The sequence below is a fragment of the Orycteropus afer genome, unplaced genomic scaffold, assembly GCF_000298275.1.
Source record: "Orycteropus afer afer isolate SDZICR_OR568_19922 unplaced genomic scaffold, OryAfe1.0 scaffold00373, whole genome shotgun sequence".
NCBI lineage: Eukaryota > Metazoa > Chordata > Mammalia > Tubulidentata > Orycteropodidae > Orycteropus > Orycteropus afer.
In genome coordinates this window covers 855,506-867,726 of record NW_006921960.1, presented here as the reverse complement: position 1 = coordinate 867,726, position 12,221 = coordinate 855,506, and positions in this window count along the sequence as shown.

Here is a 12,221-nt window from a genome sequence, read left to right as displayed (position 1 = left end):
TCCTAGCTGCCCTTTAAGTCTGGAATTGAGCCCACTCCTGTGGCTTCCAGCCAAACAAAAGACAGGCATATGAGCTGAACATTTACATTAGGTAGACACACTCCTTGGAGAGATCAATCATGGGAGAGTAGAAGGGTTTTGTATACACAGGGAGTCAGCTTGTGGGGAAGGAGTTCATGAGAGGGAAGGACATAGAGAAGAGGTAACTATGGGGAAGAAGTGGGAAGAGAGCTGTTGCTTTGGGGAAAACTGTAATCAATGCCACGAGACAAAGTATATGTGAACTGTTTATGAAAAATGAAGTTGTTCTGTAAATTTTCACCCTAATCACAATAAAAATTAAAAAAAAAATGTACATAAAGAAATAAAGGAGTCAATCTGCTGATGACACTAGAAACAAAGCAAATAGAGGGAATAAAAGTTTTAATTACAAAACCTTCAAATGGAGATGAAGACAAGGCTATATCTTTATAGGATAAACTGTTCCAAACTTAAGGAAATGAGAAATTACTTCATGGTAACCACAGAGACAAACAACAATCCTTCTAAGCAAACTTGGCAAAAAGAGAAACATAAGGGTTTAATAAGCAGAAAACCAGCAATAATGAAAACAAACGAGGGGAAAAAAAAAAAAAAAACACTCGATAACAAAATTAATTCAGCCCAGAAAAATAGTGGGAGCAAGGAATGCACCAACAACACAACAAAAAATGCAATAGAATGATAGCAGTATATTCATACCTATCACTAATTACACTCAATGCGATGGACTAAATGCAATAGTCAAAAGAAAGAGGGTGGCAGATTGGATAAGAAAAGAAGACTCATCAATATGCTGCCTAAAAGAAACCCACCTTAGACCCAATTTTAATATATCACTTTCAAGGAGGGACAGAAAAACTGGAAAAAAAGAAAAAACTCAACAAAGATACAGAAGAGCTCAACAGTATAATCAAGCAACTTGACCTCATAGACATACACAGAGCACTCCACCCAACAAAAACACAACACACATTCTTGTACAGTGCACATGGATCATTCTCCAAAATAGACCACATGTTAGGACACAAAACAAGCCTCAATAAATTCAAAAACATTGGAATACTACAAAGCATCTTCTCAGATCACAATGGTATAAAATTAGAAATCAATAACAGGAAGACCAAAGGAAAAAAATCAAGTATGTGGAAACTGAATAATACACTGTTCAAAAACTACAGGGTAACAGAAGGAATAAAAGGTGAAATAATAATAATAATAATAAAAAAATCCTGGAAACAAATGAGAATGAAGATAAAACTTAGCAAAACTTATGGGATGCAGTGAAAACAGGACTCAGAGGTCAATTTATAGCAATAGATGTGCACATCTAAAAACAGGAAAGATTTTAAATCACTAATTTATCTCAACAACTCCAGCAATTAGAGAAAGAGCAACAAAAGGAACCTACAGTACCCGGAAGTAAGGAAATAATAAAGATCAGAGCAGAAATAAGCAAATCAGAAAAGAAGCATACAAAAACAATAGAGAAAATCAACAAAACAAGAAGCTGGTCTTTCGAAAAGATTAACAAAATTGACAACCACTGGCAAATGGAACAAAGGAAAATAAAGTGAATATGCAAAAACACAAATAATAAATGAAAAGGATGACTTCACAACAGAACCAACTGAAATAAAAATAAATAATAATAATAATAATAATATTATGAAGAACTGTGCCCCAACAGATTTGAGAACTTAGAAGAGATGGACAAGTTTTTACAAACACAAGACCTACTTAAACTATCCCAGTCAGAGAGAGAATATTTGAACATACCCATAACAAAAGAAGAAATTGAACAGGTCCTAAAAAATCTCCCCACAAAAAGGAAGTGATGACCCAGATATCTTCATTGGAGAATTCTACCAAACGTTGAGAGAAGAGTTGATGCCTATATTACTATTCCAGAACATAGAAAAAAGTTGGAATACTCCCAAATCCATTCTATAAAGCAAGCTTGACACTGATACTAAAACCAGAGAAAGAAATCACTAAAAAGGGGAACTGCAGATCTATATCCCTCATGAATATAGATGCAAATATCTTCAACAAAATCCTAGCCAACAAAACAGAACAACATATAAAAAAAATTATAATACATCATGACCAAATGGGATTCATACCAGTTATGCAAGGATGGTTCAACATCAGAAAATTAATCAATGTAATCCACCACAAAAACAAAACAAAAGAAGAGAAACATACAATCATATCAATTGATACAGAAAAGGCATTTGGCAAAATCCAACACCTATTCCTGTTCAAAGCTCTCAGCAAAATAAGGGTAGAAGGGAAAATCCTCAACATAATAAAGGGTATATACGCAAAAGCAACAGCCAACATTATTCTCAATGGAGAGAGACTGAAATAACTCCCTTTGTGAAAAGGAACCAGACAAAGATGCCCTCTGTCACCACTTTTATTCAACATTGTATTGGAAGTCGTAGTCAGGGCAATAAGACAAGAAGGAGAAATAAAAGGCATCCAATAGGTAAAGAAGTTCAGCTATCCCTATTTGCAGATGATATGATCCTATACATAGAAAACCCAAGGGACTCAGCAAAACAAAATTACTAGAAGTGATAGAAAGATTCATCAACATGGCAAGATACAAGGTCAATATACAAAATTCACTTGGATTCCTCTACATCAACAAGAGGCTTCTGAAAAGGAAATAAGGAAAACAATGCCATTCACAATAATGACTAAAAATTTTAAATACTTAGAAATAAATATTACCAGGGACACAAACGACATATACAAAGAAAAGTACAAAACATTACTGCAAGAAACTATAAGGGATCTACATAAATGGAAGACTTGCCTTGTTCATGGAGAAGAAACTGAATATTGTGAACACGTCAATACTTTCCAAGCAATCTACATATTCAATGCAATTTTGATTCAGATTCTATCAACAATTTTCAAGGACATAGAAAAACTAATCACTGATTTTGTATGGAACAGAAAGAGGCTTCAGGTAAGGAAAACACTTCTGAAGCAGAAAAATAAAGTAAGAGGTCTCACACTCCTGGACCTCAAAACTTATTATACAGCCACAGTGGTCAAAACAACATGGTATTGGTATAATGATAGAGAGGTAGACCAATGGAACAGAATCAAAAACTAGAATTAGACCCATTCATCTATGTACAGCTGATCTTTGACAAAGGCCCAAAACTCATTAAATAAGGAAGAGATAGCCTGTTTAACACATAGTGCTGGCAAAATTGGATATCCAGTGGTAGAAAAATGAAAGAAGACCCATAACTCACACCATACACAAAAATGAACTCAAGTTGGATCAAAGACTTAAATTTAAAACCCAAAACTACAAAGCTTCCCAAAGATAAAATAGGGGGAAATCTAGGGACCCTAATTTATGACGTAAATAGACTATCAAGCATAAATCAAAATGCTCAGACAGAGGAAGAGAACTAGAGGACTGGGATGTCTTAAAAATTAAATTCTCATGTGCATCTAAAGACTTCTCCAAAAAGAAAGCTTACAGACTGGGAAAAGGTATTTTTCTGTGATATATCTGACAAGGAACTCATCTCCAAAATTTACAGAGAACTTCAGCACCTCAACACCAAAAGACAAACAACCCAATTCAAAAATGTACAAAAGAAATGAACAGACACTTCACTAAACAGGATATACAGGTGGCCAACAGACACATGAGGAAATACTCATGATCATTAGCCATTAGAGATGCAAATCAAAACACCAATGAGATACCATCTCACCCCAGCCATAATAGCAAAGTTCAACAAGACAGAAAATAACACATGCTGGTAAGGCTGCAGAGATCTTGGAACTCATACACTGCTGGTGGAATTGAAAAATAATACAACCATTGTGGAAAATGGTATGCCATTTCCTTAAAAAACTGAAGCTAGAAATACCATTTGATTCAGCAATTCCATTACTAGATATGTATCCTAAAGAGGTGACAGACAGGACTTGAACAGATACATGCACACCCTTGTTCATACCAGCACAACTCACTATAGCAAAGAAATGGAAATGACCTAAATGTCCATCAACAGCTGATTGGATAACTGAACTATGGTACATTCACACAATGGAATACTATGTTACATTAAAAAATAATGAGGAATACACATATCATCTTGCAACATGGATGCATTTAGAGGACATTATGTTGAGTGAAATAAGTCAATCACAGAAGGACAAATATTGTATGAGCCCACTATTGTAAAAAAGTCAAGGAAAGTTTATTCAGGGAAGGAAACTCACTTTGTTGGTTACCCAGGATGAGAGGGAATGGGAATGAAAATCTTGTACTATTTCTGGGTCACATGTTGATTTGGGTGAGGGGAGGAATGCATGGAAGGAGTCTGTGACCAGCATGATGACACTGGGGAAAGGAAAGACACCGAAATGCACACTAAAGATATGGACAACAGAGGCAAACACTATTACAGGCACAACACTGCAGTATCACTAGAACAAAATTCCTGGCTATGGATTAAAGCCTAGATTGGTGAGAAGAGCAGGTGGGGGTAGGTGAACAGGAATATATCCTAGATCAAGAATGTTGTTGTTATGTGCCATCAAGTTGTCCCCGACTCATAGTGACCCCTCCTTGGGTTTCCAAGGCAGTATCACTATGGAAGTAGTTTGCCCCCAACCTTCCTTCCTAGGAGTGGCTGGTGGATTTGAACTGCCAGCCATCTGGTTAGTAGTCATGTGCCTTAAGACCAAGGATAGATTTGGGTTAAGATAATCTTACATATGCACTTGTGCTGAAAAATAAGCAACATACATCACAGAAGCAACAACAGTAGACAGGATAGGAGTACCTTTGCAGAGACAATAAAGCATCTTGAGAGAGTGAATCAACAGGCCTGGAGGGTTTGGGCCACAGTCTCAGGGGACATTATGCTCAATTGGCACACATAATTTATAAAAACTTTGTTCTACAACCTAATTTGGTGAGTGGCGACTGGGGTCTTAAAAGCTTTTGAGAGGCCATCTAAGATGTAACTATTGATCTCCTCTTGGATGAAGGAAAGAAGAGTGAAGAAAGTCAAGGTCATCTGGAAACAATTAGTCCAAAGACAAAATGGACCAGGAAAACCTCAGCCTCCATGACCTGGGCCAGAAGAACTAGATGGTGCATGGCTAGCAATACCCAACCACTCAGAAGGGGATCAAACTTGGAGATCCTGATGGAGTGGGAGGAAAAAGGTAGAACAAAATTCAAAAACACAGAAATGACCAGAATTGCTGGTCAGTTGGAAACTGGTGGAATCCTTGAGGTTATGGCCCAAGGTTACCCTTTGAGCCTGGAAACGGACTCACTTATGTGACTGGCTCTCAGCACAACAATGGAAAGACCCACATACAGAACACTTATGCCAGGTCGATGCACTTACCTACTCTAGGGAGTTGTACCCCTTGAATCAAGCAGCCATGGGACACCAGAGTGTTAGCATTCACATAGATGTATGGCTGGACAGACAGGAATCCATGGATGAGAGGGGCACAAGGAGGGGATAGTCATGGGGAGGAGATGAAAGTAGAGTTTCTTACAGATGGGGACGGTAATTGGAGCCATAAGACCAGACGTGCATGAACTGTTGAAAGTAAAACAATTTTGCTATGTGAATTTGCACCCAACACACAATTTTACACACACACACACACATATATTTATATTTACATATATATATGTAAAATATATATACATACATACATACATACATACGTATATCTCCCTGAGAATCCTGCAATACTGCAGTGAGGCTTGAAATTTTCCTCTTGCTTGAGAAATGTTAAGAGTATTTTCCCTTTTTGTTTTCTCATTCCAGGTCTTTCCACATTTCATTGTAGTGCTTTACTTTGTCTTCTCAAGCTGCCCTTGAAATCTTCTCAGCTCTTGTATTTCATTATTTTTCCATTCTCTTTCAAGTACTTTAGGTACTTTCTGTCCAAAAAGTTCAGTCACTTCTCTGAAGCTGGGTTCAGTATGTTATAATCCTGGAGTGCTTCTATGTTAAATTGACTTTTATGTTATATTCTTTTGAATATAATTGATGTATATGTTAAATTCTATGTTATAATGCTGGAGTGCCACTATGTTAAATTGAGCCTCTTTAATTCTCTTCAAAATGCCTGAATCTCTGATGAACTTCTATCTGTATTTTCTTCCAGGTACACTTATAATTATTTGCCAGTCCTCTCAAGTAGCAGTGATGCTTGTGATGTTCTTCATTATGCAAAAGATTCCCATAAATCTCTAGTCACCTTTTTATTTTTTGTTTGGTTAGTTGTATTGTTTTGTTATTGTGTTTCTACTCTCTGTTTCATCAATGATTTTATTGAAGGATACCTTAGATACCATAAACTTCATTTTACACATCCACTATGATACATTTTTCCCCTTTATCACTAGATAAACAACTTTTGCCATCAATTATGGGCCTAAATATTTTTTCCAAGAAATATGTACTTAAATGATACAGAAGAGACATAACCACCACAAGGTGGACATATCCAACACTGAAGAACATGGGACAATAATAAGATGTGAAGATAATCATCAGGAGAGAGAAATAACTTACAGGTAAAATTCCCCAGGAATTCAACCCTGCGGTGGAGATTAGTGTGCAAGGTAATTTCAAAGAGTGCTTCTGGGATCAACATCATGGGAAACAAGGAAATAAACAGGTATAAACAAAAGGAGATGTTGTCTGATATACAATGGAGTCAGTGGAGACTTCAGTTAACCTTAAAGGGAGTTTACAAGATGGAAAGGTCTTTCAGAGTTGTCTCCAGTTGGGGTGATGGCTCCAGAAATTTATACCTCCATGTCTGACCAGTCATTGCATTGTTGTTGTTGTTAAGTGCTGTCGAGTCTTTTCCGACTCATAGCGACCCCATGCACAGCAGAACGAAACACTGCCGGATCCCGCGCCAGCCCCACAATCCCTGCTATACTTGAGCCCATTATTGCAGCCACCGTGTCAATTCATCTCATTGAAGGCCTCCCCTTCTTTCCTTGACCCTCCACCCTACCAAGCATGACATCCTTCTCCAGGGAATGGTCCCTTCTTACAACATGAACAAAATAGGTGAGACGAAGTCTGGCCATTCTTGCTTCCAAGGAGCATTCTGGCTGCACTTCCTCCAGGACAGATCTCTTAGTTCTTTTAGCAGTCCATGGTACTTTCAGCATTCTTCGCCAGCACCACAACTCAAAAGCATCAACTCTTACATAATTCATATAACCTGATTATTTCCAAAGACAGCTGATAGCTGAGGACTTTCTGCCATTAAGTCTCCCATAAATTCTTTAGTCTTAAGGGAAGGCATGATTGGTGTAGCACAGTACCCACTCCAAATACTCCTTGGTTAATATTACCGATGCTTTATTCCACACTATAACACCTTAACTGAGAGCATCCAATAATGTCCAGAGAATGGTTAGAAACACAAGCAATGTTATATCATTGATTTGTTGTATATGCTATATATGTGTGTGTGTGTGTGTGTGTACATATATCATGACAGTAATTCTTAAAACATACTTTAGCTATCATTTCTACTTATAATAACTTCTCACCATTGTATGTACTTACCCACACATATGTCTAGAAAATTTTTCACAGACCGTAATGAAGCAGTGTTGAGGGTTGACACTGAATATGATATACTCAGAATGCTTATTAAGTAATTGAATAAAATAAATATCATAGCACTATATCTTCTCATAGTGCTATGATATTGAGAAGACCTGGTGCTATGTTTTCTCATAGTGCTATGGTAGGGAGAAGACATAGTACTATGATATTTATTTTCTCATAGTGCTATAATATTTATTTTTTTCATTTACTTAATAAGCATTCTGAGTATATCTTATTCAGTGTCAACCCTCAACACTGGTTCATTACATTCTGTGAAAAATTTTCTAGACATATGTGTGGGTAAGTATGTATGATGGTGAGAAGTTATTATAAGTAGAAATGATAGCTAAAGTATGTTTTAAAAATTATTGTCACTATATATGTGTGTGTATATATATATATATATATACACACACACACAGCACTATATCTTCTCGGGAGCTCTGGGGGCATAGTATCTAAGGCATTTGACTGCTAACCAGAAAGCTAGTGGTTCAAACCCACCAGCCCTCCTTGGGAAGAAGGCTGGGCAATCTACTTCTGTAGCAATACTGCCTCGGAAACCGAAGGAGGGGTCGCTATGAGTTGGATCTGACTTGATAGCAGTGAATTTGTTTTTCTGGTTTATGCCTTCTCAGTTGTGCCTGCATCCAGATTTGTACTACAGTTTTGCACAGTTAATTTCCTTGTTCTTACTACTAGTTTAAAGTCTTAAGATGCATTCTGGATTTCTCTTGATGACTTTGGTAATCTACATTGTGAAATATATATTGAAATGCACTAGAACTTCAGATGCAAGCATAGATGACACGTTTTTAAATGTGCTTCAAGCACTTCATCTGTCTAGTGAAACTTCTACATATACAGCCCCCCCACAAAACACACACTAACACAAACACACATGTCTCTTTGTTATGCTTATTTCATTTTCAGAAGGAACATTTTATTTTCTAAAAAGATCTTGAAATTGCCAAGCAGAAATTTTGTGACATTTCTATAGTATCTAACCTTAAAAGTGGCGATGTAAGCTGCCTTCCTTATTTATTAGTGTGATCTAACAATCATTAAATCTGATCCTTATACCACCATGGGTCTCAATTATTTTCAATTTATTGGAGATCATTTATTTATAAACATGACCTGACTTATTGACAAATGAGCTGGATTGGAAGATAGATTCCCTTAATTTTGGCCAACAAATAGTAAATAGATGGTAACAAGTTTCAATCAGTTCAAATCTGGGCTAGAAATAAAATAATAGCTATAAAGGGAGAAATCTCAATGTGTGCACTTAATTAACTTAATACCTGTGTTTTAGATACATTTTTATGGATACATTTCTTTTTCATGATTGTCAATGGAACTGTGACTAAAATATCCTTTTGCAATACATATAAGCGCTAACAGTAATACTCTTGATTTTTAATTTCAATGTAAAACTAAGATAAAATTATTTTTCAGCATACCATGCATACATATATTTTTAAATTTTCCCTCAGTTTAAATTTTTTTTTTTTTTAATTAGCAATCATTTTGCCTCAGCATTAACTAAAACTCTATTTCTGTTTTTGTTGCTAGTTACAATCTAGTCAATTCATGGGAAATGCGTACAGAGAACCACTCCATATTGTTTTCAAGGCTAGGATCTTATAGAAACAGATCCCCAGGTCTGTCTTCCACTGTGCCTCCGGATAGGTTAGAACCACCAACTCCTTGGCTAGGGGCTGAACACTTAACCATATGTGCTCCCAGAGATTCAATTTTAATGTGTAACACTGGAACACTGTTGCCGTTGTTGTTATGTGCCATCGAGTAGGACCCGACTCATAGCGACCCCTCCTTGGGTTTCCAAGGCAGTATCTCTAAGAAAGTAGATTGCCCCATCTTCCTTCTGAGGAGTGGCTGGTGGGTTTGAACAGCCAGCCTTCTGGTTAGCAGTCAAGTGTCTTAGGCACTATGCTACCAGCTCTCCCACTGGAACACCAGAACATCATAATTTAAATTGGCAAGGGTATTATCTTTCTAGTCACTGCTTTACCTTCATATATAGCTTAGTGTCTGGCATATGGTACATTCAAAATTATTTTAAAAATAAGTGAAAAGATGTATATTTTAAGTGACATATAATAAATCTGTAATTCTAAGTCCTTTATGTATAAATACTTTTCAATAAACCAACAAAATTATTTGGAATAATATTTGATCTATGAGTGTGGACAGAGATAGGGATATTAGGAACATGCTTTTTCTTCCAAAATGTCTCATTTATTGCTGGTCCAACATATGTAACTAAAAATATCTGTTGGGGATGGATTTATGGAACTAATGGCACTAATAAGTGAAGAGCTTTCCTGTTTTTAATTATGAAAATAGGCTTTTGTTTTATCATTTAGAAGAACTGTAAGTTTTTTTTTTTTATATAGTTAAAAGATTGTGTTTTGTTCTAAAGGACATAACATAATGTCATCAGCAGTGTTCTTCATAATTCTTTTAAAATGTACTAAACGATATTCTATCTGCATCATTAGGTTACTGTACCACACTGTCCTTTGGGAATATGGTTTTGCTATCATTTCTAGTTGTAATTACTTCTCACAAAAACCATACAAGCTTATTGAAATGACTTGATGTGTGAAGGTTGAGAAGACAATGTCTATGATCACTGTAAATAACTGCAGCTTGATTGCATGGAATGTTTACTTCACATAAGCTCACCCTTATAAAATGCCATGTTTCTGAGTGTGGTTTTCTGAATTTACATTTTCTCTATAAAAATCTATAGTAAAGACATCCTATAACTCAGTTTCTCAATGCTGGCACTACTGACATTTTGGATTATCTAAATCTTTGTTGTGGGGGCTCATTTGTCTATTGCAAGATATTTAGCAGCATTCTTTTTTATTACTCACTAAATGCCAGTATCACCTCTTCCTCACACATTACAAGAAAAATGTCTCCAGACATTGCCAAATGTCCTTGTTGTTGTTGTTGTTGTTATGTGCCATCAAGTCGAACTTGACTCATAGCGGCTCCTCCTTGGGTTTCTGAGGCGGTATCACTATGAAAGTAGATTGCTAAATCACCCCTCATTTAGAACCACTGCATAACACTTTTGTTTATTGTGTGTGAGTGTGTGTGCAATAGAATTTTCAGAGGGATCTTAGTGTCCCCAAATTATGCCACAGAATGACGTATTAAATGTCACACCATCTAAAGAACGGTGCCAAGGTGTTTCCAAAAATGGAAGCAGACATCTTGCCCTAAGGCTCTTTGGAAGGTGTTAGAACTAAGTCTATGCCACTAAATATCTTCATAGTCCTCTGTTATAAAGGAATACAGGAGAAGATGGCAATCAAAAAGGTAGTGTATCAATTGTAGAGAGAATAGTATTTGCTGTAAAATCTTCTTCTAACACAAAACTTTTCTCAGGGGAGTTCTGTCAGAGCTTTCTGAAGTATACTCACAAGGCACAGTAAGGAATCAATATTAGGTCACTTGTATAAATAGATAATTATTGGCTTAATCCTTCACCTGTCACTGGGCATTTGAATTATTACCAGTATTTGGCTGTTATGCATACATGCAGAAGCATTTTTCAGCTATTCTATCTGGTGTTTTATTTTTTGACACATTTTGGTCATTGCTTTTTTTTTTTTTTTGGGCCAATTACAAGGAGTAAAATTGTAGGACAAGGGATAGGTTTATGTTTAACTTTGTGTGTATATATCCATACACACACACACACACACACACATATATATATATACACATACATTATATATATGTATATATATCTACTGCCAAAAATGTTCAAGAAGGCATAAAAGACAGTTAGTGTTTTGTTATAGAGGCATCAATATATAATAAGAAGAGAATAGTAATTTCACCCCATTATATGTATCTTTTTTTTCTTTTTCTTCATTGCCCCAAAATAATTGACAAACCACAGCTTTGACATAGGATAAAGGATAGACACATGCTTAGAATCAGACATGAGATTGGAAGTTTTAAAATAAACTGGAATGAGTTTTATGAACAAAACCGACCAGAAATTAATAAACTTTGCTCCAAATTATGCTAAAATATGAGAAATGAGGATATGACAATGTATGATTGGAAGAAGTTATAGAAAAAAAAATAAAGTCTTCCATATTTATATCTCAAAGCATCAATACTACTTAATAAGTATGTAGGAGCTTTGGTGGCAAAGTGGTTGAGTCATTTGGTTGCTAACTCAAAGGTCAGTAATTCAAAACCATCAGCTGTTGCTTGAGAGACAGATGAGGCAAGCCTGCTTCCATAAAGATTTACAGCCGTTCAAACCCTATAGGGCAATTCTATTCTGTCCTAGGGGTCACCACCAGTTAGAATCGACTTGATGGCTGTGGGTTGCATTTCTTAGGTTTTGGAATAAACTTGTAGCATGGACACACGTATATATGTTCATACCAATTGTATGTAAGAGAGTTTGAAAGTATACTCACAATTAAGAAACCTAGAAACAGACCTTTTTTTTTTTTTTTT